The 26,574-nt window shown below is 39.1% G+C and overlaps 1 protein-coding gene across 1 annotated transcript in view; it reads right to left on the reverse strand.

Moving 5' to 3' along the window:
- The window catches only part of ZNF366 (zinc finger protein 366), a 42,642-nt gene extending 19,993 nt beyond the window's left edge, over positions 1–22,649 (reverse strand). Inside the window, exon 1 of the mRNA XM_042452497.1 lies at positions 22,524–22,649. The gene's annotated coding sequence lies outside the window, so the exon portion shown is untranslated. The remainder of the gene's footprint in view (positions 1–22,523) is intronic.
- Positions 22,650–26,574: the final 3,925 nt, after the last annotated feature.

Raw genomic sequence — 26,574 nt, forward strand, 5'->3', positions numbered from 1 at the left:
CTAAGTCAGAAACAGCAACACAATTGTCTTGGCTATTACTATTGTTGTAAAGTCATTTTCAACTTATGATCCTATCCCAAGGCTTTCTTGGCAAGATTTGTTCAGAGGAGGATTGGCAGTGCTTTCCTCTGAGGCTGAGAGAGAGTGTCTTGCCAGTGTCACACATTGGCTCTCATTTCATATATAGACCTATATCCAATTGCCAGTCCCAATTAGAGTAGATCTATTGACTCAGTTACTGAATGGTAATTTAACACTTGGGTAAATGCCATTGGTTCTGAGGTTAACTACGTGGGACTACAAGTTAGCTTTAAGCCACAGATTGCTATTTTACCTTTGTTGTGTTTTTCTTTTCTATTGTGTCATAAAAAAGAAAAAAGAAATCTGTGGCTATTTTATGCTGCTTTGAGCACACAAAGAATATACAGTGCCTGCCACTAAATCCATCTGACAAAGTGTAAGTTTTTATTAACTTTGTCAATAGGGTTGCCAGGTAAAATGAGAGACAGGGCTCTTGTCCCTTTAATGGTTGCATCAAAGAAGGAATTTCAGAATGTTTGACTTGTGTGAGCAGCAAAACCTGGTGAAATTTCCTCTTTTACATAATCATTAATGATTATGTTTATGGTCCTGTGTCAGAAGCAATAACACAATCATTTTGGCTATTACAGTACTATTTTGCACTATTTGCTGTTTGGCATTTTATCTAGTTGTTGATGTAAAGTCATTTTCAACTTATGATGACCATATCACAAGGTTTTCTTGGCAAGATTTGTTCAGAGGAAGATTGCTATTGCCTTCCTCTGGTGTTGAGAGGGAGCCCTTCTCTTCTTTCATCAAGGGACCCAACTTACCAATAACACAGGCTGGGTGATTTTTTAAAAATCCACAAGACAATCAGGGGTTCGTCCAATCTACCTGGAGCTCTTTAGTTTCAAAGAACATTTTATCTACAAGATCACGCTCATCATAACAAATTAAAAATAACTTTAAAGAATGATTGCTTTTGTTCTAGTATTTCCATTTGTGTCTCTGACTTTATGTTCAAGGTTAGCTATGTTGGCTATAAGATAAAACAACCTCCTTACCCATCCAGTGGTGATACCTTTATTGAGCCATCCTAAATATGCAAACTACATCACTCTAGTTTTCAAAGCTTCACAGAATACAGTCCTCCCTTCCCTTATGCGGGGGAAACATTCCGGACAACCATTCCCACCCCCCGTGTAAGGGGGAAATCATGTATGCTTGTGCCTCATTGAAAATAAGGGGGTGTGGGCACACTCGCCATTGATAAAATTCTCCTGTGGCTTCAGCATATGCTGTAAGCCAAGGGTAGGCAATCTTTTTGAGCCGGGGGGCGGGGTTGCTGTCCCTCAGACAACTGGTGGGCTGAAGCCAAAAAATAAATAATTTAAAAAAATTTAAAAAAATTAAATATATAAATAAACCAGGACAAATGTAGGACAACATTTTCAAATGGAAGACACTTTTTTTTAAAAAAAATGGAGGATACGCGAAAAAAATTGCTGATTTTAAAAAAAATGTTAATATAAATGCATGTTTCTGAGGCTTCTATAGACAATTGCCCCCCAAAGGCCCCGGCGGCAATTGGCGGCAGGACCGGGCTGGGGCCGGTCCCAAGGCCTCGCCGGGCCGCATCCGGCCCGTGGGCCGCAGGTTGCCTACCCCTGCTGTAAGCTGTGTAAGTGAAGCCCACATATACTGTACTTCATCAGGCAATATGGTAAAGTAGTACATAGGGAAAAGAAAGTGACAATGTTGTGGTCACATGTCTACATTTCAGATGTTACAAGGAAGCACATGTAAATGACAAGCTACCCCCTCCCCTGTCATAAGATGAGTGACAACAACGGCAATAAAACAGAGGCAGTTCTAGACTTCCAAATGGGGACTAATGGTGGGCTGACATACCTTCTCAAGCTCTATGACAGGGATATCTTGGGTGGCAAAATAAGTCAGCTAGGAGGCAAGCTAATCTTTCTCCAGGCAAAGAGTGAACATGAGATTACCCACGCATGTTCCAAAATGCTACTTCTCACAAGGAGACTGAGGAATTTATAACAGTTTGAAAAAAGTTGAGCAGCAAGGAGTTCTTGGGATAACAGACATATATAATTTCATACACTGAAAGCTGCTTGCCAGAAGAGGCAATGGTGTGCATGCCTGTGGCGCATGTGCTGCACCGGTATTTCTCTTATGTAGGGGTGGGGGTAGTCCGGAACAGATCCCCTACATAAGGAAAGGGCACACTGTACACATATTGATATAGAGGGTTTCAAAAATTAATAATTAAAATTGGAACTTTTCCCTTTTGGGATGATGGATTTACAGTTGGAAAAGAGCCATGGAAGTATACTATACAACAGCAAAGTTGTTATATGTGAAAAAATGGAAGAATTCAACACTACTCACTGTGGAGGAATGACTATGGAAGCTAACAAAATTAGTAGAAATTGACAGATGGTTTGATCGGATTAGAGAATGGTTGTTTGTGACTCAGCTGAACCCTCTTATGGACTTTTTGTGAAACAGAGAAAGAAAAGGAATTATTAATTGTTTTGACGATTAGAGAGAATCAGTTATTGAAAGAAGATAATAGTTGTATTTTATAGATTGTGAGGTATGAATAACTATATGCATATACAGCCACCCTTCTTTTTCATTTTTTCTTGTATTTTTCTTCTTTTAATTTCTGTAATTTCTAATGTACTTTAAAAATTCTTAATAAAAATGTTGAGGGGGTGGGAACAGAGGGAGTTTGGATTCCCCATTTGAAGCTAGAAAGCACTCCTTAGTTGAAAGCACTCCTCATCTCAAGTTAACCTTATACCTGAGAACACAGAGACTTTCCCAAGAGACAGTATGCATTATTCCATCAGAGGGGCCTGTGGCTTCAGACTGGATATTTGCCAATCCAGTTCTCTGGCAGGAGCTGCTTTGTAATTTCAAATGGAGAAGCAAAAGTTTATTGCCTTGGTTTGTGGCCTTGGTTCCCTCCCAGCTTATGGCTGAGGTGAAGGGGATTCACTTTTCATCTATATATACTTCCTGTAACATCCAAAATGTTGACACTGTGACCACAACACTGTCCCTTTCATTCCTCTATATGCTATTTTATCATCTTTGCCTGATGCAGAAGCCTGCAAAGCTTTGAAATCTATTGTCATGTATTCTGTACCTTTTGACTGGTGCAATAAATGTATAATAAATGGGATATTGGCATTTTATGATCTTCCTTTGTTCTGTAATGGTTAAATCTCATTAAGAAGAGGAGGAAGAAGAGGGGGAGGGGAGGAGCAGGTGAAATCCAAATCATTCTGATCAACATTATAATTGATAGCAGCATACCTCACTGAATCCTGTCTGCCTCCTAATGTGTGGAGAACACTATCAGAGTTAACAGCACTAGCTGTTACTGGCCTTGATATTGGGAGAATAGGCTTAAATAACTACTTTGGCAGAACTTGATAAAGTTACCTTTGGACTAGGGTTTCCATAATCTAGTTACTAGTGGACATGCAAACCGGTAGATCTTGGGAATTAACATCTAAAAATAAAAATTCCAAGCTATGGGGAAAGCCCAGTAGCATGACTATCTTAACCAGCCACTTGTTTCCAGGTTTGGCTTCCAAAAATCCTTGAAGCAAGTCAGGATGGAGGAGAATTCAGTTTACCAGCTTTAACAACATCAGACACTAATTTGTAGCAGCTTCCTTGGATTAAAATGGAAAGCATAGCTATGCCTGGGTTTTGTCAGCACAGTCAATAAAATGAATCCTCACACTTTGGATAGACAGGCATAGGGCAACCATAACTGTTCATAATATTCCCATTGTAACTGCACCATAGATTTTTTTAATAAATGCATTCTAAAAGAGCTAATCTTTCATTTTCATTTTTTTCCTCCACACACTGGCCTTCCTTTCTCATTGCAATGTATGATTTATTACAAGTATTTTCAGTGAGGTGTGAAATACAAGCCCAAAATCTTTTTAGTCACAGCTAATTCAGATCAATTAACCATGGCAGATAGGCTTTTTCATTTGTTATATAGGGCCATAATTTCCCCAATCCTCCAGCCAAGACACATTAAAAAAAAAAAAAAAAGGTATTCCTTTGTTAACAAGGTAGGTTTTAATGATAAACTGCATTTTTTTGTTAACAGCAGCTTCACACCTATGTCCTTTAAGAATTGTTGGGTGAATTCCCTATTTGCTTGTTAGTTCTGAATATGTATATTTGTGTTAATTAGTTCTAAATCTTCAGCCGTTTCTGTCCCTGTTTGAGAAACTTCTTTCTTCAAATACAGTCATTGGGTTATGAGGAACGGAAAATATTATTCAATTTCTCCACTACCTCCCTATCCACCACTGGTATTTATTTCATTCATTTGTATTACTGAATTCATGCCACCTCCCTGACTTGATTCCTGCTCTAAATATATTTCAATAAATATATGTTGTTGTTTCTAATTTTTCAGCAATTTGTTTCTCAGAGTCACCCTGCAATTACTGTTTTCATTCAATTAAATGTGTTTTGGTTTTTGTTTTATTTTAAATTTAATTTTTATGTTCCCTTTTAAAAAAATTGTTTTATCTGTTATTTATTTGTTTTCCCTACTATAAAGGTAAGGCATAGGAAGGTTCCTGCTTTGTCCTCCTTTCATTGGCAAGTGAAAACTTCTCTACTCTAACAATCATTTAGAAAGGGACTGTAAAGGCTTTTAATGGTGTTCTATTTCACTGACATATGTATTTTCAATTAATGTACTTTAAGAAGGTTTAATTCTACATATAGTTTTACTGCATTGTTTGCATACAGTCAGCCCTCTGTATCCACGGACTCCTTATCCACAGATTCAATTATCCATGGCTAAAAACTATTCCCAAAAGAAATATAAATTCCAAAAAGCAAACCTTGATTTTGCCATTTTATATACATAAGGGACACCATTTTACTACACCATTGTATTTAATGGGACTTGAGCATTCATTGATTTTTGTATCCATAGGGACTCCTGGAACCATACCTCATTGATATCAAGGGCCCATTGTACTATTGCAAGAATCCCCTGCTTATCTGACAGATTAGGGACTGAAGCATTGTTAGAAAATGGAATTGGTTGAAAAGTGGAACCCAGGTGTGTGTGTTTTTAGCTTGTAAATGCATTTTGCCAACCAAAAAGCATAAATAACACACTATATATTGCACTTGAAAGTGTGCAAAAGCTTAATAACAGACTGTACAAACATACACACATACACTGTATTATAAGCATGATACAGTAAATACTGTAAGAGATGCACTGCCCATAATCTCGGAAGCACCATGGATTGAAGGCAGAGAGAGATGGGGAAAGGTGCCAAGTAGCCTGCTCCAGAGGATCACTTTGGACTATTTGCATGCAGTGGTGTCATTAATTATGATGTTACCTGGTGTGACAAGGGCATGCATGCACCCCTCCTGTTCCTTTGGTCCTGGGCTTTTTCCCTGTAGAAAAAGTCTGAGAACAGAGCAGCCGACAAAGGCGCATGCGTGCCCCTCCTGCACTGAAGGGGAAGGAGGGCTCAACCAGGTGTCACCCCACCTCTGGGTGTCTCCTGGAGCAGTCCATACACCCTGCACCTCTTCAATGATGCCACTGCTGATATATGCATATGCTGCTTGTAAAGTGAACACACAGAGAGAAAGTGCTAAAGTCAGCTTGGCACCTTCTCCCCATCCCCAGCTCACTTTGCAAGCAGTACGCACTTTGCAAGCAAGGTTGTTGTTTCTACACTTGCAAATTACACAGACAAGTTCCATTAATTCAAGGAGGGGGTCTGCTCTTTCCATTTTCCTTAAAACCATGCACATGTGTGTGAGTGGTCCTGAGTAAGCCTCAGAAACAAGAAGATCTGATGTAAAAATGGACCCCTTCTCAAATTAATGAATCTCTGTCCAGCATTCAGCTGCACGCATTATCACTTCCACCCACCGCTCTACCCACATCTCTCCTGTGTTGGCATCCCTTCACTGGCTCCCTCTCCCTTTCCGCATTCAGTATAAGCTCCTGCTGTCGACATTCAAAGCCCTCCATGGACTGGCCCTTCCTTACTTATCAGACCTTCTTTCTCCTCACCTTCCCACCAGGGCCCTCCGTTCTGGTAGTCAAGGGTTCCTGTCCCAGCCCAGGATTTCCTCTGCTCATCCCGGATTCGCCCCTTTTCACTTGCTGCCCCTCACTCCTGGAACCTTCTTCCTCCACAAGCAAGAGCCATCACTTCTTTAACCAGCTTCAAAACGGAGTTGAAAACCATCCTGTTCCGAGAAGCCTTCCCAGGCATCACATAATTGTCGCTTACTATCTGATGTTCTATTGTTGACTGTTTATCAATCCATTTCCTGTATTGCTATGTACTGTATATGTATTATCCTACTTGTGAGTATGTATTTTCCCTGGATAATGATTAACCTTCCATTTTGAAGCCAAGCCCTCCCTTCAGTCCATCTGCCTTGGTCCAGGCCTCGGAGGTTGAGAGGAACTGCTGGACCTCTTACCCCTTCCCTCCACCACTCCCTTCTCCTTCTGTGTCATGTCTTTTTAGATTGTAAGCCTGAGGGCAGGGAACCGTCTAACTAAAAAGATTGCATGTACAGCGCTGTGTAAATTTACAGCGCTTCATAAATAAAGGTTAATAATAATAATAATAACTTCACCACAATTTGCAAGCTTTGAAAGAGCAAAAAATCAAAAATCAAGATGTCAAAAAGTGGGGTCTTCCTATGCTTATTATATCTTTTCATGTGCTTTTATCTCTACATGTTTCAGTTTCTGTAATTTGTCTCCAATCCTAGTTTTGGGGAAGAGGTGAAAAATAAATTAATAGATGATGATAGCTTTGTTCATGGCTTCTGTTTGTTTCTCCTTCAGGGCAATGATTCAATTGTCCAATTGTCACAAGAAAGTTTTTGGTCTTCTTTGACACACACACACTATATATAATGCATATAAATGTAATAATGCAGGAAGGACTAATGCACATATATGTAGTATTATAGATATCTATATTACTACATATATATGCATTAGTCCTTCCTCCTGCATATGAAATGAGTCCTCCTTCAGCATATGTAACAGAAGGAATATTCTCAGAGACAGTTCTAAACCCAGTTCTGACCTTTGGTAGACAGATTTGTTGCTTTCACACATCAACACTGACCACTGTTAAAATCTGAAAAACCTGTTTCAACTCACTCGGCCCTTTGAAAATTTAGGGCAAGGGACATGATTTGGATCTTTGCATCCTATTACATTCCATCCCACTCCCACAACTGTCTAAATATATTTTATACCTGAGCCCTTACAATCACTCATTACTGCATCCGAAGAAGTAGTTTATATCCATAAAAAATCATGCAAAAATCAAAACCTGTTAGTCTTGAAGATGCTGCCACATTTCTTTTTTTTCTTTACCTACCCTTTCCTTCTTCCTTTCTTTGATATTGTTATCAAACTATATCCTTTTTGACATTGTCTAATTTGTTGTAAATGTTTTATGTGACCCTCTATGAAAATGGTTTAACAGAACTTTTAAGCTTCCTGAAAGTATTGGGCACTACCACACCAATTTTCTCCAACTTCTTTTTAAGAAATCCCCTCACTGTACAAAATTTCCCTGTTCTAAAAATAGATGTGACAATTCTGGGCTTTCTAGGCAATTTTAGAAATGCGCGCGCGCACACACACACACATTTTGAAACTGCTATAGTGTTGTTATTTTTTTCAAAATCTGCCAACACAGCTTTAGCCAGATCCTGGACATGTCAGTGTGGATAATTTCAGAGAGAGGCCGAAAAATAGCTCTGTATATTACACAATAATTTAGAACAGGAGTGAGCAAAGTATAGCCTGTGGCCCCAAGGCTGTTTTTGTGGCCCCAGCGATTGTAAAAAGCCTTCCAAATGGAGTGCATTTCCATCGTGTTTAGAGGCTCCCTGTCCCAACCCTGTGGTCAAAAACATTTTGCAAAACTTTTTGGCCCCAGATGCCCTCTATCCACAATGGGTTATTGGGGGGGGGGATTTAGGGTCTAGGGAAAATTCTCTTTTGAAACATGAAATGAATATGAAGAGACTTTTTCCCACTTCCTATTATTTTTAAAATTCCTCTACTGATCCTAAAATGTCCTTGGAAAGCCCCAAAATATGAAGAAAATGCCCTCATTCCCCCCAGAGAGCATTTGGGGGTTAAAAAAAACTTTAGGAGAAGATGCGTTGGAGGGGATACAGCTCTCCAAGATTTCTTGGGGGACTAATTTCGCCACTTAGCCTTCTTCCACAGTCACTCATCCCAGTCTAGAACCGGAATATAAGTAACTGCTTTGGGCTTTACACAATGTCACATATAGCTTATAGCAATACTGCAATTAATCTCTACATCACAGAATCAAATCCCTACACATCCAATCCATTAGTAATAGTTCTAAAGCGTAAGGCATTGGAAGCTGGACCAACCCCAAACATTTTATTGTCTGAGGCAGGGTAAACAATGGCACCCAAGCCCGGAAGCCTAAGAGAACCCAACTGCATGCAAATGGGTCTTTGGACACCTTTGAAACTTGCTGATTTTCCAGATCAACATGGCTATCTTTGAATTCTAGGACCCATTTGTCTTGTGTCCAAAGGCCCCTGTTGACTGTGCTCCCTTCAGCTGAAGGCAGCCTGGTAGCTTAAGGGCAACAGAGCTGACTGTGTGTCACCCAGATCTGGACTTTCTGACATCTTGCTGCCACTCTCCATGCCCAGTATCTTGCAGCCCTTTTGTGACACTCAAAGTCTGATACCCAAGGGAGACCATCTCACTCTGTGCCTTGATAAAGCCAGCAGATTCCTGTCAATGTACAAGAATCCTTATATCAGTGCTAAAATATGTTACACATATAATTAGAAAGCCAGATCTACTTTGACTATGCTGATGAGATGATAAAGGAATTGAATGTTCTGCAAATGGGAGATGTCCAGGATGCAGATACTGTGGGATACTTAAATTTTCAGTTTCTGTTTTCCTCAGAGGAAAGTACCAGATTTGGGGGGGGGGGGGGGGGTTTCCTGCACATGCCTTTTGGGAAATAAGAAAAGACTTGAAACGCTCCAGTCAAAGAAGACTGGAGGGTAGGCAAAGTGTGTGTGTGCGCACACACATGTGCATTCACAAATATAATTACAAATGTCATAAGGTTTTCTTAGACCAGGAATTCTCAGAGGTGGTTTGCTAATTTCTTCCTCTGAAATATAGTCCACAGCGTCTTGTATTCATTGGCAGTCTTCCATCCATGTACTAACCAGAACTGATCTTATGTAACTTCCAAGATCAGACCGAAGGGCAAAACCTTTAGGGTATTTAGGCCATAGGCAAAGCTTACCCTCCAACTATTTCTATTTGGCAAGGATAGTCTCAATTAATACTATGATGTTTATCACACTTCTCTGCCTGAGAATTCTAAATACCCCTCCTTAAAACTGCAAATCCCAGAATGCAACAGGAGGCAGCTAGAGCAGTCAAAGTGGAATAGTAGCACTATAAGAGTATAGTGTGATAAACATCTATGTTGTCCCACTTTTTCATCTGCTTTTAAAATGTCCAAGTTTCTTCCTCCTCCTCCCATTTCCCTCCCTTTGTCTTCAGCCTAATTCAGTTTTTGCAAGACTAATTTGCACTCAGTTAAACTCAGTGGGAAGAAAGGAAAGGATGGAATCTTCCCCTTCCCAGTAAACTCAGGCAAAAGCTATTTGATAAAGCCAATTTTTCACTTTGGTGTTCTTCCTTATTAATACCATTTGCCCTCTTGACCACACTGTGAAGATTATCGCACTGGGGTTAAAACGTTCCCCAGTGCATTCTAACGGGGGCGAGCACAGAGTGTGACGGGAACCTGATGGGGCCCAGAACGCTAGTTTACTGCACGGCAGAACGCCACCGCCAAGCATCCCCATCGGGTTCCCATCGGGTTCCAGGGGATGCCATTTCTGGGCATGCTTTGAAACCGTCCCCAGAAATGGCGTCCCCTGGAATCCAATGGGAACCCGATGGGAATGCTCAACGGCAGCAGCAGCAGCGTTCTGCCATGCAGTACATTGGCGTTCTGGGCCCCATTGGGTTCCCGTCACACTCTGTCCTCGCCCCCGTTAGAACGCACTGGGGAACGTTTTAACCCCAGTGCGATAATCTTCTGTGGTGTTGCTTGGCCACATGGTTCCAGTTTTCATCTGTGTAATGTTGGAAGGTATGGCGAAATGCAGCCTGTGGGCCACACAAAGTCCCCCAAGAGTGTATTTGTGTTTTTCAGGTTTTAAACTTTTTGTCAGATACACACACACACACACACACACACACAAATGTTCCCAAATGACCTCTAGTGGATGTGGGGGCAATTTCACCATGTCTCCTGTCCCCTTGAGGTTATCTTAGGCCCAGGAGACACCTTTTTTTTTTAACAAAACAAAAAAAAAACCCAAATCAAATCAAATAAAACTCACAACACCAAGAAGTGTTCTGGACTTATGAGTCATTTCCTGTTATAAAAAAAAACAACTGACAATTTTAAAGATTTTTTTAAATTGTGAGGGTGCAGCAGCAGCTATCCAAGATCTTCTGGGGGCTGGCCAATCTCTGACGATCACCCACCCCTGGCAGAACCAAAGATCAGTAGTCCAATACAGTTGGTTGGTTGGTTGGTTGGAATGAATTTGTATTAACTGCTAGGGATCATGAGACAAATACAAGACAGGTGCCAGTGGTTGTGGATTCTGTGGGAGTTTTATTTTACTTTTAAAATCTTTACATGGCTTGTTAAATTTTGCAAATCAATCAATCAAGCAATCAATTCGTTTATTCTTATAAAGAATGTAAAAGATCCATGTCAGACCAAACCAAATGGCTACCGAATTCAACATTTTGTTTTCACCCTTGCCAGCAATAGCATTAGCATTAGCAATAGCATGTGCATTTTTATACAACTTAATAGTGAACTCAGCACTCTCTAAGCGGTTTACAATCTGTAAGCCAATTGCCCCCAACAAACTGAGTACTCATTTTATCAATCTACAAAAGAATGGAAGGCTGAGTCAACCAAGTGCCATGCAAATTTGTGTGTGTGTAGTATAACAACAACAACAACAACAACAACCTTGGAGTCCTGGAATCGAACTCACAACCTTGTGATTGCTGTATTGGCATATAACCAGTGTACCACCAGGGCTTCCTTGCCAGCTCATATCCTCCAACATTTCACAGATGAAAACATGGACTCATGTGGCCAAGCAACATCAGAGTGTGGTCAAGAGGGCAAACATTATTAATGAAAAAGTACACATAATGTAGGAGAAGCTGGAACAGTTTGATTCTGCCTGAATCTACTGGGAAGGGCAAAATTTAAAAAATCCTCTTTCTCCTGCTGAGTTAATTTCAGTGTAAACTATTTTTGTATTTTGAATTCAGTTTGCACTAATGGATATGCTGTAAGCTGAGAACAAAGGTGGAAAGTGGGAGGAGAAGGAGACATTTTAAAAGCATATGAAAATGTGGGTGAACAGATTAATTGGGACTGTCCCTGTCAAACTGGGACAGTTGGAGGGTGTGCCAACTAGATATCTTATAAGGAGCATATGTTTTCTAACAACTGATAACTAAAGCATATTTTTTCAGATACTGGATGTAATATACAGATATGACTAATATGAGCAGGAATGGAAAAGGGAATACTGTTAGATATCAGTGTATATCACCTATCTTGATTGCAGGAGGAAAAAAGAGATTCTATCACATTGATTGCTGGTCTTTCTAAACATTGATGATCTTCTCCTAGCGTGCCCTTATTTGTCATCCTTTAGAGAAAGGAAGATCCATTTTCTACTTTGCCTCTGTACACAATGTTCTCATTTATAAGTATGGGAAGTAGGTGTTAAATGTTAAAAATGCTGCCAAATGCAACAGCAATAGCAAAGGAAGACGTGCTTCCTGTACTTTGAATAGCTGTGTAGGAGAAGGATAGCTTTGATTACTCTCTTTTACAAGATCCTACTCCAAAATTCCTTTGATTGTGCTCTTGTTTAATTTATAGGTGTTCTCCTTGGTTCCTAGCTATGTTATACTGCACAAGCCAGGAATTTATCTTCTATATTTGTTGACAATGTGGTGACTTGGAAAGTGTGGGATGCAGCAATTGTGTATCAATCATTATTGTTGTTGCTGTGTGCCTTCAAGTCATTTCTGACTTATGGTAACCCTAATGCAACTCTATCACAAGGTTTTCTAGGACAGAGCATGTGTGACTTGCCCAAGGTCATCCAGTGGGTTTCCATGGCTGAGTGGGGATTCAAACCCTGGTCTCCAGAGTCATAGTCCAACACTCAGATATCATACCATGTTGGCCTGTATCTGTCATATAGTGGTTTAATTCTCCACAGTTCAACAACTCTCAAGTTTTTGTTCTCTCTGCCTTTTTGTTACCAATTTTATTCTATCCTTCCCATGAAAATAAAGGTAATACATACTAATAGGAAGAAAGATCTAACATCAGATGAACTTTCATAGAAGGGGCTTATATTTGCAATGAAAAGTTGACTGTCACTAATAATAATAATAATAAATTGCTTATTTATTAACCGCTTTTCCTACGATCAAAGCGGTGTACAATATCATTAAAAACAAACATTAAGAACAATTAAATATCCACATCGAAATACATATTAAAAGAAGTGAATTGAAACAAGATTAAAAACATATTATAACACATAATAAACTATTAAACCATGAATTACTATTTATCAAGACAATGGGGGGGGGGAGATGGTCTCAGACGGAATTGGGAGGGTAGGCTTGTAGGAAGAGATGAGTCTTTAGAGCCTTCTTAAAGACTTCCACTAGATCATGTACCTCCAGGAACTGGGGAATATTCAGTTGTTCCAGAAATGTAGCTGTTTGCCTCAATCATCTGCCTTTTCACATTACACAATAGTGCTTTAACTGCCATGGCAATGTCCTGGGACCCTGGAATTTGCTGTTTGAGAGTTTAGAATTTTCATCTAGAAAGCTCTAGTTCCTCACCAGACTACAAATCCCAGGATTACACAGAATGCTGCACAGAATAATGGAATCATACTGCTATAACTGTATACTACTAGAAACAAACTACACTCTTTTGTCCTCCAGATAAGTTAGCTGCAATTCTCATAATCGACATCTGACACAGTGATTGTAGGTTAGGTTTTCATGCAGTAATAATTATCTATAGATTGTAGTCAATACATCTAGGGAAGGCCGGTGTACAGAAACATTACAAGAAGTTTTAAAATAAGTGTTAAGGACCGTAGACACCTGTGTAGAATGTAACTTTCATAAAGACACCAACTTGGGAAGACATATCCCAATTTGCTGTTAGCAATTTCAGTGTTTAAGCAGGTGGATTTGACTTTAAAGATGTAATTATACTCAACTGAGTTATTTTTCCCTACAAATTAAATCTCAGATTAAAAGTTGTAGATAGCCTATAAAGTTATTTTTAGTTATTTATCTAAATTGTTTTGGTTCCTTCCAATATTAGGCAAGTAAGCTTCCAGGTGTTAAATAAGACTGTTCCCTCTTCTTATTCCTCATTTTCCTCCATTGCTTTCCTCCATTCCTTTCATCTTTTCAAATCTGCTTCAGAATGTCTCCCAAACCTCTTTAGAAAATTATCAGGCACATAATGGACTGCATGCTCTCCAACTGTCCTAATTTGGCCAGGAAAACCCCTGGAGATTATCGCATGGATTTTTATCCTGTTGTTTTCCCAATGGGTTAAATATGCGTTTAACTTTAAAGATGGGTCTTACCACAGTCACATGTCTACAGTCCATCTGCATATCCCATGGCTTTTCAAGCATGAGAAAATCCTGTGCTTGAAAAGCCACAGGACAAGCCCGGGTTACATACGAGCTGCAGACATGAGAACGTGCATTTTTCCTGTTGGGAAAATGACAGGATAAAAGCTCATGTGTTGATCTCCTCAGTTAATCCTCTGTCATCCCACTTTTTCAGATGCTCTTAAAATGTCCCAGTATTACACTTCTCTTCCCTCTTTTGCTCTTTATCTTCAGTTTACTTTAGTTGCTGCAAAGTGAGTTCAAAGTACAATTGCAATTTGCAGCTAGTTAACTTAGGAGGTGAGACAGGAGCAGAGGTGGTAGAAACATGCTCTTTTCTGTAGGATCAGGCAAAAGCAAACTGTTGCAGACTCTCCTAATTTGTGTGTTCTTCCTCAGTTACTTTGCCATCTTGACACACTCTGATGTTGCTTGTGTCCTAATTGTCCTAATTTTTTAATTGTGTGAAAAAGTTAAAATAAAAATAAATTGAAATAAAATTTTAAAACCTGAAAGGCATGCTGGGTGGACACAGGGCAAGGAGGTGGGGTTAAAGGGGAGTCAGGGAGAATGCACAATGGCGGCGGCAGCCCCAGTTGCACAACTGCAAAGATGTTTAATAATGGCTACTCAGAACCCAGTACGTTTACTTTTCTTAAAATGATATGATTACTGTAAGAATGGGATTTATGTGGTAATGTCCATTGTCAAATGTTACCAAATCCTGAGATGTCAAATTTAAATACAGTATATGGAATGACTGCCAACATATCTATTGAATATATATACAACGAGACAATATCTGGCAGAATATTCATCACCATACTCAGTATGGTTCTGAGCAGATATTTTTTTACAAAGTTATTACAGTTGTATATTAAAGAAAGTGAAAACGGTGCTGGATCTTTGGGTATAAAATAGGAAGGTTATTAACCCCAGCACTTAATGATCAGTAACAATTATACTGAATTTTTCATTTAATTTAATCTTATCATGCAGTAGTTTGAGACCTCTAAATGTTTGGTACTTCATTTCTGCAAAGATGCAGCCAAGAATTACATGATGTGTAATTGGGCTTTCTGGAAGATCACTTTGCCTTTAGGAATTCAGTTTTAATCTATGAATTAAAGAGACTCGGTGCAGTGTCTAAGTAAAAGGGAATCTGGTTTAGGCTGGCTGCAAAAGAAAACAGGGACCCTATTTCTTTTTCTACTTTCAGTGTTTACTATAGGGATTTATATTTCATTCTTTTCACAAAACTACCAAAACACTTCAGGATCTGTTGAGGACTGCAGAGATTCATAAGAGAAAAATAGCGGTGATAAATACCAAATAATGTTAACAGCAGAGATTTATGGTATGATGAACTCCAGAGAACAAACTGCTCTGTCATCTGTCTGACATCTATTTGGCTATAATATTGCCTGTTGATCTTCCTTCATCTGTGCCAAATGTGTGCCACTTTGCCAATCTTGTTTGAAAAATTTGGTTTCCAGATCATACTGCTTGACCTCCTCTGGAGATATTCCATTTTTGTAATATCTTACTTGCCATTGTTGAAAAATGGCAGCTCTGCAAACGCTTTGATGACAGGCGAGGAACAAGACACCTCAATGATGATTAAATCACAGGAGGTATGCACAATTGGCTATCACACAAGTCTGCTTTGGGAATGATTTAGCCACGTTTTAGCTACGGTAAGCCTCCGTGTGATAATTGCCATAGACTCAGAACATTAGCATGATGGAGGTTTTTGAGCAGAGTTGGGATGTCCACCTATTAGGGATATTGCAGTAGTGGATTTCTTGTCTGACAGGAAGTTCAGCTAGATGACCCTTGGGGTCTCCTACAATCCTATGATTGTATAATATTAATCTGGGACATGTAGCAATAACTAGGAACCAGTAAACAGTTTTTTAATCATCAAAATTCTATTATGTTGAAATGTTAGCATTAATCTGGCCTTGCCTGGCAGATTATTTCTAAATACTGGCCAATATCTGTATTCACTTTTCAAACTGACCTTCCAGGAAAATGCACTATTAATTATATCACATGTCCAATAATGTATATGCATACTTGTTGTTGTTGTTGTTACATAGTTTCAAGTCGTTTCTGATTTATGGTGACCATAAAGTGAACCTATCATGGGGTTTTCTTGGAAAAATCAGTTCAGTGGAAGTTTGCCATTGCCTTTCTCTGAGGCTGAGAGAATGCTTAATGTGCCATGCTTAATGACTTGACCAGGGATTGTCTTGTAATGATACATTATAATTTCACCCATGCAACATCACCAACACCAGAAGCATCTGCCCCTTGTGATGTCAAAGTGATTGCTCAGCTTTTGGTGCTGAAATCTTGGCATAGTCTTGACCTGAGAATCCTTCATGGGAGGCTGCTAGAAGCTAGTTTTGGTTCCTCCCATGCAAAGCAAAGCTGGAACAAGGTATTTGGGAGGACTGTAACATCCAGAATTGTAGCCTAAGTGATGAGGCAGTCACTGAGGTAATCCTCAAAACAAAACTAAAGAAGAAAAACAAAATCCTGGAAACCTGATTTAACCAAAGCCAACATTCCTTATACAAGCTTTCATACATCCCAGAGGAGGACTGCATACAATTAAAGCTTTAAAAGTTAAAATTGGGATTATTCTCCCATAATATACCAGTCAACATGGCTAGCACTTCTGCATGGCCAAAACGTAACAAAAATTAACATCTCCAAACTGTTATTAGCCCTGCACTCCACATTCAGGCTCCTTAAAAGACTTTTGCACACTTCGTGCTAACATATGCAGACAGGATTAACTCAAGATTTTTTGCTACTAAAGGCAAAAAGCAAGATTTTGCCTTTTGGCTAACCTCCTCTACTCCTCGTGCACAAGGAGCACACAACATCAACAACAACAACACCATCAATGTACATGGTCTTGTACAGAAATATAACAACAGAGCAGTGGAACAGACATCCCTGTCCAAGGTCTACAATCTTTTTTTAAAGGAATACAGAGGATGGAAGGGACTGTTCCAAATAAATAAATAAGGTCCAAATACATGCAATCTGAATATGCAAAATTGTAAAGGTAAAATATTGGAGAGCCAGCATGGTGTAGTGAATGCTAAAACTAACTCTCTGGGAGACCAGAGTTGTAATCCCCCAAGGCCATGGAAACCCACGGAGCAAGTCACACTTTCTCAGAATCCTAAAAGGAACACTCCTCTGAGCAAATCTGGCCAAGAACTCTCTCCCATCATGGTAGATTTGCCTTAGGCCATAAGTAAACAGCAATTTGAAGACACACAGCAGCAGCTACAGCAATGGTAACATTAAACTGGAATTCCACAAAGGCTTTAGAAAAGGGAAAAAAAATAACTGTTTTTTTTTAAAGCAGCAACTGAAGGATATTTGGCGTACACATATAAAATCCTGCTTGAAATTCATGCTCAAGGAGCAAAAGATCTAGTAAAAGAGCTGGGAGAAGCATCTGGATGAATGCTCTCATCTTTGGTGTGCTAGCTAAATTCATGTATTAAACCTATAGAATTCATCTATTAAACCTATAGCTTTGTAATATAAATTCCAAGTCTTTAAACACTGACTGCACATAGCCAGCCAACATAACATTGTTAGGGTGCCTTCATAGCAGCTTATTTTGCATTGCTTTTACAGTTGTGCATGATTAATGGTGCTGGCACTGGAATCTCAGCTGTTCATGCTCATCATGATTTTGCAGGAGATGAAGCAGGAAGTAGACAGCAACAAAGTTATCCCCTTGCTGTGTCAGATCTCTGCATGGAAAGGCTGATGTCTCAGTTCTTTGTGGGAAATTACCTTCAGGTACTGATTCAGGCTACAGAATATAACTTCTTGCTAGCAAGAATAATTTCCTATCTTCATTTATTCCCTGTCCATATTACTGAAGTGGAGCTGAAGATCTGACAACCATTTTAAGGGCTGGCATAGAACACATAATAGAAGTCAACACGTGATTCATATTGACTTGAGCAGGTTGGTAGTCATGTCCTGGATCTACATGCAGAGAAACAAAGCACTCATAGAAGGCAATACAATTCAACGAGCATTCACCATTTTATAGACGGGCTTTTGTACTGCTTGCATCAAGGAAGACAACCTCCCACACAAACCTAATACATGAGCAAAAATCTTCTATAATTGCTGCAGCAGTTTCTGGGCCAAGCTAAAACATAATCAACGCTTGCTTTATAAACATTTTTACCCAGGGCAAAAACTAGTGCACCCATCCATGATTGGGGGAAGGAGGAGTTGTGAGTGGAGCCAAAAATATTCCCACAAAAGTCATTTCAACTGAAGGAATAGTGCTTGCACTTTGATTTATGATTCTGCCATACGTGATGGAACTGATTTCATGATAACCATATAGAGACAAGACAGAGATAAGATCAAAGCACTCCCCTTACTCTAAACTGTCTTCATGATGCCACCACATAGCTAATTTAATTTGGCTCCATGGTAATGTTAGGCAGCCATTGCAGAGTGATTAATTCCTGCCCTCATTCTTGACATCATTGTTTCATGGCATGATCCCAGTGGTCTCCTTGCTAATGAATTCCAGCCAAAGATTTCTTTAAAAGAGACTCAGAAAAGCAGAGAAACATAGCAGGATATTTGGAAACAACAATTTTTTAAGGCCTGTTTAATTTTTCCTGTCCCATTTTCACTGGTCTCTTGTTCTTCCCCTTACATGTACAGTACAACCTCTGTATCTCTCCAGGGGATACATTGCCAGACTTCCCATGGATAGTGAAAATAGCGGATAATGGTGAACCCTGTATTTCTTCTGGAAGTTAACCATAAAGTCATGCCTGAGGACCTCTAGATGCCTAGAAAGACCTTTTTTCCAGACACGGGTAAGTTAAACTAGTATTCTAGTAAGGTTGTCTCAGAGTCAGCCATTCCCCAGTTGTTCAAAAAAGGCTAACATTCAAGTGCAATGCTACATCATGATAAAGTGATAGCATCTGATCTATTACAATGTTGGGAATTCGCAATGAGGTCATATGCTTTCACCACTCTCCTGGTCCTCACTAGAGCTTGGAAAAATTACATTTTTGTACTTTAAAGTTGTATGATCTCCCAGCTAGCATGGGGCATTCATGGAGATCTAATCACATTAAAAAAAAAAGTTCTACTACTCATCTTTTCCTAGACATGAACAGATAGATACTTGAAAAGAAAACTGGAACAGAAATAAAGAGTCCTTCCTCTCATCACTAACAGAACATTATTGAGATGCAATAGATTAATTAACTGTCAATGACTTTAAACACAAATACATCTGAAAATTATTTTTAAATTATTATTATTATGAATTAAGCAGTAAGTTAAGACATTGTTAATGATTCATTGCTATGATCCTTCCATTCTTACTCTCTCTTTTTACTTCTTGTAGTGAATTTATTATTTTTGGTTTTATTTTGCATTTCTGACTGTTCCTTTATTATTTTATCATTGTTTGATCTTGCTTTAATTTTTCACTTTATAATATTAGGCCCTTATGGTTAAATTAATCTACCCAAACAACATGATTTATTCTTGTCATGCAATAATTTACTGAGAGCATACTCCCCCTAACAATAACATCTATTTTTATTTTATTATAAATGATCCACTCTAGTTTCAGAAACAAATGCTAGAGTAACTATTTATTTCTTGGCTAATTTATTTCAATATTTCTAAGGCATCCTCTACCAGTAGATTTCAGGAAAGGATTCGGTCAGTTAAGGCACTTTAAAAACAATTTAAAACTGTGGCGGGTTACAGACCGCCAAATAGTACATATACAATACGTAGGAAGGGGCGGTGCTTCCGCACCCCCCTAACCCTAATACGTATTGAATACGTACAAGATGGCAGCGCCCTGTTCATACGGGCGCTGCCATCTTGACGTATCGGACGCTGAGCGTCCGTACGCGTCGCATCCTTTGTGACGTAGTGAGTGCGCTCCTGGTGCCTCGCTACGTCACAAAGGCGACTCAAAAAGAAGCTCTTTTTGGGTCCGCACGGGAGCCGCACCGTGTGGAGGCCCCGGCTCCCCCGCGGACCAACTGGCGGTGGCGGCAGACCGCCGCAAAGCGGTGGTCTGTAACCCGCCTGTGTCAATTATGTAGACAGTTCAAATAAGCTAAAGCTGGTACACTGTGAGAACCTACAAACTAATGTAAAGGGTTAACAAAATAGAAATATATTATCTAAGTGTCAAAATACTGGTATCATTATTGAAGTCACTAAGGTTTGTTATTTATTACTAAATAAGTAATAAAGGTCAGCCCCGGTTAGTACTTGGATGGGAGATCATCAGTGAATACAAGGTACTGTAGGCTGTTGGAATTGGTTAGTTGAAGGCATTCATGGGGGTGGAGGTGTTCATATGGAAAATACTACAGAATGCTTTGAAAGAGTCAAGGACAGATTTCACTGCTCTTTTGCTTGCCATATAATAATATCTAGAAGTCCACATGTCCCCTACCCCTCCCTTAACAGAATTCTGTACATGTCTGCTCAGAAATAAGTAAGCAAGCCCCATTGGGTTCAACAGAGATTACACTCATCCTCAGACTGCAATCTCATATCTACACCTAGATGTAAACAAGGCAGTCCGTCCCCCCCGCTTTCCTCTAAAACCTTTTCCCCTGATAAAATGGGAGGGGGGAATAAAATTTAAAAAGAGATAAAATAGATTTTAGAATGTTTTAATAACATGTTTATAACAAGAGTGTTTGTATATTTACTACCCTGATATTTGTTCTAAAAACTATATAACATGAACACTTGTATGCAAGACAATGCACAGTATCTAATCACTAATCATCTTTGCATCCTTTTATTATTTATGTTTAAGGAAACGAATGTTTTATGTCTGTTTGACATTATGAAAGATTGGAAGAGATAAAACATTTTTCTCTGTTTTACTAATTTTGATAGTTTCTCCTGCTTGTATTGTTGTTGCATGCTCCTAATAACGTGGTAAAACCAAAGAGGTTCCTTCCAATTCAAGACCTTGCAGCTCCATTTATAACAAAAAATGAAAAAAGGAATCAGTTCATAACTATTGTCTGACTGAACTGTACTATTAATATACCAGACATGTTTATTTGATGATCAACCACAAGGAAGTGGGTTAAGTAAAGGCCACTTTATAGACCTATAACCTATTTCAGTGGGTTGAAACTGGGATGAGCAAGAGTGGGGAGCAACTTGTTGAGGCCAGGTGTCAACTCATGTAACAAAAATTCAAACAGGGAATTCAGTTTGTAATTTTGTATGACTGAACTGCTATACCAAATATGAATATGTCAAACATTGCCAAACAAAATTGTATATCATGTTTTAAATTCCTGAACTAACTAATAGATTTTCATTTTGGAAAGGATTCAGTTTCCCCCCAAAATTCCATCCTTGCTCCAACCCACTAGGCAACATTAGGCAAGTCACACTCTCTCAGCCTCTGAGGAAGGCAATGGCAAACTTCCTCTGAAGAAATCTTACAGGATCACTATAAGTCAGAACCAACTTGAAGGCACACCACCACAACAACATCCTACAGAAGGGCTTCAAAATGTTAAGAAATTTTACATCTCTAGAGTTCAGATCAGGTGTCACACCCAGGGCTTGTGTTTTAGAAACACTACACATTCTGGTAGCCTGTGGTCTGAATGGGGAGGGGTTAGACAGGCCACTGGTGACAACACACTTGCATTTTAGAGGCCATCACTAAACTATCTCTTATAAATTTATTCTCTTTTTAATTATATCTTATTAAAAATGTTAATCACTTCCACTTTTAACGCACTTTAGTGGGGAAGTGAGGTTTCAGCTTGATTCAGGGTTTCTTGATTTATTAATATGTTCTCATTAACTAAAAATTGCCATGAACAAGACCTGAGGAAGGCATGATTAATGCATGAGCAGACAGGACCTTGTGATTCAAAGGCCTTTGTTGCTAAGACTAGAATGTACCTAACTGAAAAATTACCACTATTTTCCACAACATGTACTTGAAGACAAATGCCACCACATGTAATTTGGTTTGTTTGTACATAAATCATTCTCTAAATCCTCTCCTACTGATGATGCCTAGTAGCAGATATGAGATCTGCTACTACTATTTGATGCTGGTGCTGTCTCAGGAAAAAGACAATCAAGCTATTAACAATATGCATATAAAAGGCACTGTTTGTATATGAGAACCTCCAGTTTCTTCTTGGTCATACAAGCAGAGTTGCAGAAGTAAAGGACACTTTGGCATTACATGGTAAACCATTCATTATGATCAATGATCTGCAAATGTGTTTATTGTGCTCTATGTGGCTGCCAAATAGGAACAATCCTTTAAAATAAAGGAAATGTGACAGTCTTATAAACAAATGATAAAGTTTTCATGTTTTCAAACCTCTTTATCCTTGCCTTAAGTCTTAGATTGCTTGCTTTGGTATCTTAAAAAAATATAGACTTGCTAATTACTATCAACCTCAACCAAATTGTCATTTGATCTATAAAACATGTATCTGACATCCCAGATTTTATTTATGAAGGATTCACAGCTTACATTAAATATGTTTGGGCTGTAAACTTACCAATTGCTGATACTGCAAAGATGGGTGACCCAAGTTCTGTGCCTGCTGTGACCTAACTGGCAGGTTCTGTCGCTTCTCCTATGAGGACAGAAGTGGATTCAGATAATGTGGAGGGACAGTGCTCCAAATGACTTAAGAAAGAAAACAGGAACAATCAGTTCGTTCCTCTCTCTCTCCCTCTCTTTTTCTCAGATGAGTTCTGTACCTTCAGAAAGAAGGAAGGAAGGGAGGGGAGAGGAAGTCAACAACCCTAAGCTTTCCTGCAAAAAAATAAGGAAACGGCAGATAGCCATCTCGTTTTCTCTCAAACAAAATGTTTGGAAAAATAAATATCACCAAACCAAAAGAAATTCCTCAAGTATTATATCTTTATGATGGATTTCATAGGCTGTAATTTATAACTCAATGGGTGGAATGCCATCAAAACAAACACAATGTTCCAAAAGCAGAGTCTTGCTTGAGGAGTAAGATGCTGGTATATAGAAACATTTAGCTGCCTTAACAGTGAAAATATATAAGGTGATAGAAAGACGGGGGGGGGGGGAAATCTTGGTGTACACAATTAAAGCACAAAGCCTCTCTCATTTCTGATCCAAATACACATGTGTGAACACACACACATACAGTAATTTAAAGTGCCTCTCTGCCTGACTTTTATACTTATAAATCGACATTTGTTGTCACCTAGGACCAAAACAAATACCATAACAATGTTTGTCTGCTACGTCATATACCTGCTGAACAAATACTTGGAATCCCTTTAAAAACATTTTTGCTCTAGAATGCATACTTATAATCAGTTTTGTGAATCTTTGCATGTGGGTCCATGTAGATATATACCAGAATGTCAACATATGGCTGTGTCAGTGAGAGAAGAGACAGAGAGAAAAAAAGGAAGAGTGAGATCGGAACAGATAGATTCCAACTGCAACCATGGGCATTAGTCTCATGTGCGTGACTAAGGAGCTTATCGCTTGGTTTATTAATTCGTCTTACCTCTCCCAGTTTATATTTCAATTCGGGTGGCATCCTGATCTTATCAGAAGGTTTTTGCCACCAAACTTGCCACCTGAATACAACCCAGGAGTATCCTCGCTTCCAGGAGCGTTCTGAGCGGCTCTTTTTGGATCCAGGAGTTTTCTATCTTAAGAAAATGGCCACCGGAGCACTCCTGGAAGCGGGGATGCACCCAGGCTGTATTCGGGCAGCAAATTCGGTGGCAAAAACTTTCTGATAAGATAAGGATGCAGCCCAAATTGAAATTTAAACTGAAAGAGGTAAGTCGAATTAATAAGCCAAGCTCCAAATATACAGATAAGAACGAATTAGTTAAAATAAATTATCTGTTGTTAGAAATGTTTTAATGTAAAGGCAACTTAATTGCATTTGCTATTAACTTTAATTGATAGATTTAAATTGGAATGTTACCACTAATACAATTCAAAAATTAAGCTATTAATTAATTTAATTTAAGAGAGCGCTGAAAAGTAAACAAATTTTACATTCTGAGGTGGTTTTCTATCCAGAGATTAGTTCTCTTGAATTTTTTTGCAAAATTACTTCTTGCTTTTTGTTAGTCCCTCCACATTGGAGAACTACAATGTTTAGACCACAAGATTCAAACCAGTTACTTTAGTTCATGATTAGACTTCAGTAGTTTAGTTTATTCCAAGATTAAACTTTTTCAAACCAAAAAGAAGTAATTGCACCTTGGAAGGGTGATTTTCTTTGCATTAGGACAGTCCATTTGTATTTTACACTACACACGACAGAGAAGCTCATCATCTGTTTCAAAAAGATGCATTTTGAAGCTTTTAACTATGAGAATTTTGTTGAGAATCACAAGGAAATTAATAACAAATGAGGGAGACGAGATAAAATTATAAAGGAGGGGGAAAGGGAAAACATTTTAACTTTGGCTGAAGTGGATGAGAAATGGGGTTTTCAAAAATTCATGCAGTTTTTTCCCTCTTTCCCTGACTCAAAACAGAGACAACAAGTGAATATGAGTAAAATCATAGATGAAGTTTGCAAGTTGATTCTGATATGGCTTTTAGTGCAGCCATAACTCAAATAGCAATTTAACATAAATGCAATAGTGAATCATCCTCCTAACATATATGCAATTGAGAATATATATATAGAGAGAGAGAGCTTATGGGAGTTAGAGTAAAATAAAATCTGGAAGACCAAGAGGCCAGCACAGTTTCTTTTTTTGCATTGAGAGATTTGCATCTGTGAATCAATTCAAAATTGATTCACCGTTCCAACTACGTTATAAGGCAGTGAATCTCTCCGAAGCATTTAAATCCAGTCTGAAGTTCCCATTCGCCACCGTTCTGGATCAAAATGGAGGCGCCTCCATTTCCTGAATGGTGGCTGCACAATCCAAATCAATCCAAAAGCTTACTCACATTATCAGAGATGCAGATCGTTGCAGTTCTTAAAAAAAGAATGACTAAGGGATCTAGTGCCAAATGCACTGGTTTAAATGGGCTTTTTGGTTGCCCCCCCACAAACTACACCAAGTAGAATTTCCAAACCAGTTTATTCCGTAGTGTGAATGGGTGCCAAGAGGTCTCCACACCTGCCTTTGGGGGTGAATACTGTCAAAAGGGCTTCAAGCATCAGCCAGTGGAGCTGAGGTAATCACAGGTCAAGATGCAATGATACCCTGCTGGAGCAAAGCTCCACACTGCAGCCAGCATGGTGTAGTTTGAGTGTTGGCCTATGACTCTGGAGAACAGGGACTGAATCCCTGCTCAGCCATGAAATGTATTGGTGACCCTGGGCAAGTCACACTCTCTCATCCTCAGAGGATGGCAATGGCAAGCCCCCTCTGAAAAAAATTGCCAAGAAAACCCTGTGGCAGGTTCACCATAGGGTTGCCATATGTTGATTTTGAAGACACACAAAAACAACAACATGCTTCTTTTTATTTATTTATTTAAAAAAACTTTTTATTGAGTTTCAAAATATAAAAGGAAAAGAGCAAACAGAAAGAAGGGAAAATAAAGATGAAAAGATAAGACAAAACTATATAGAATACTGTCATATTCAGCTTATATTAAGTTGATCATATGTCCAAATGAAATTTTAAAAATGCTACTTGGATTTAATGTCAATAGAACATTCTTAGCACAACTACTATCAGAGAGGAGTGCATAATAATTAGATCATACTGGCCTGTTACAGACAGCCAAAATAAAGCGCGGCAGTCACAGTGGAGGTATGCTGTTTCAATGATGCATGCGTCCTAAGAGTCCAGAGTCGCACCAGAGCCACACTCCAGCCTGGAGCGGGCTTTGGTGTGGCTTCTGGACTCTTAGGATGCATGCATCATTGAAACACCATACCTCACTGTGACTCGAAGCAGCTTTATTTTGGCTGTCTGTAACAGGCCACTGCTATTGCAGCAGTCCTGGTCTTACCAAGCAGAGGGGAAAATCTTTGTATCTCTGGTTTCAGCGAAGGTTACTGCATGGTGTCTTCTTTCAAACTAATTATGATATATTTGAATGTTGCAGCAACTAATAATTTGTGGTATCTCCTGCAATATCTATGGCTGCTCTTTGCAATGACAGCCACAGAGCCACTGTAATTTGAATCACATTTCTTTCAACCTGATAACATGAGGGACTTGTACATCCATCCTCCCTAGTCAGCAGAAACAATTTCTATGCTGGTTGGGGAAGAAGGAGCTTCAACAACATCTGCAGATCATCTGGGATAAATCAATTGTGATCCATGTTTTCAGTAACTTCTACAAGGAGCACAGCTGGCCTTTGATTCAAGGAAGCAGTGGGGCAGGCCACCTCCTAATGCAGTGGTTCCCAACCTTCCTAATGCCGCGACCCTTTAATACAGTTTTCTCATGTTGTGGTGATCCAACCCATGAAATTATTTTCATTCTACTTTCATAACTGTAATTAAATAGGTGTTTTCCAAGGTCTTAGGCGACCCCACATGAAAGGGTCATGCGACCTCCAAAGGGGTCCCGAACCACAAGGGGGGTTGGGAACCACTGTCCTAATGGTAGGTGAGGTTCTAT

The sequence above is a fragment of the Sceloporus undulatus genome, chromosome 2 (genome assembly GCF_019175285.1).
Source record: "Sceloporus undulatus isolate JIND9_A2432 ecotype Alabama chromosome 2, SceUnd_v1.1, whole genome shotgun sequence".
In the NCBI taxonomy this organism is placed as follows: Eukaryota; Metazoa; Chordata; class Lepidosauria; order Squamata; family Phrynosomatidae; genus Sceloporus; species Sceloporus undulatus.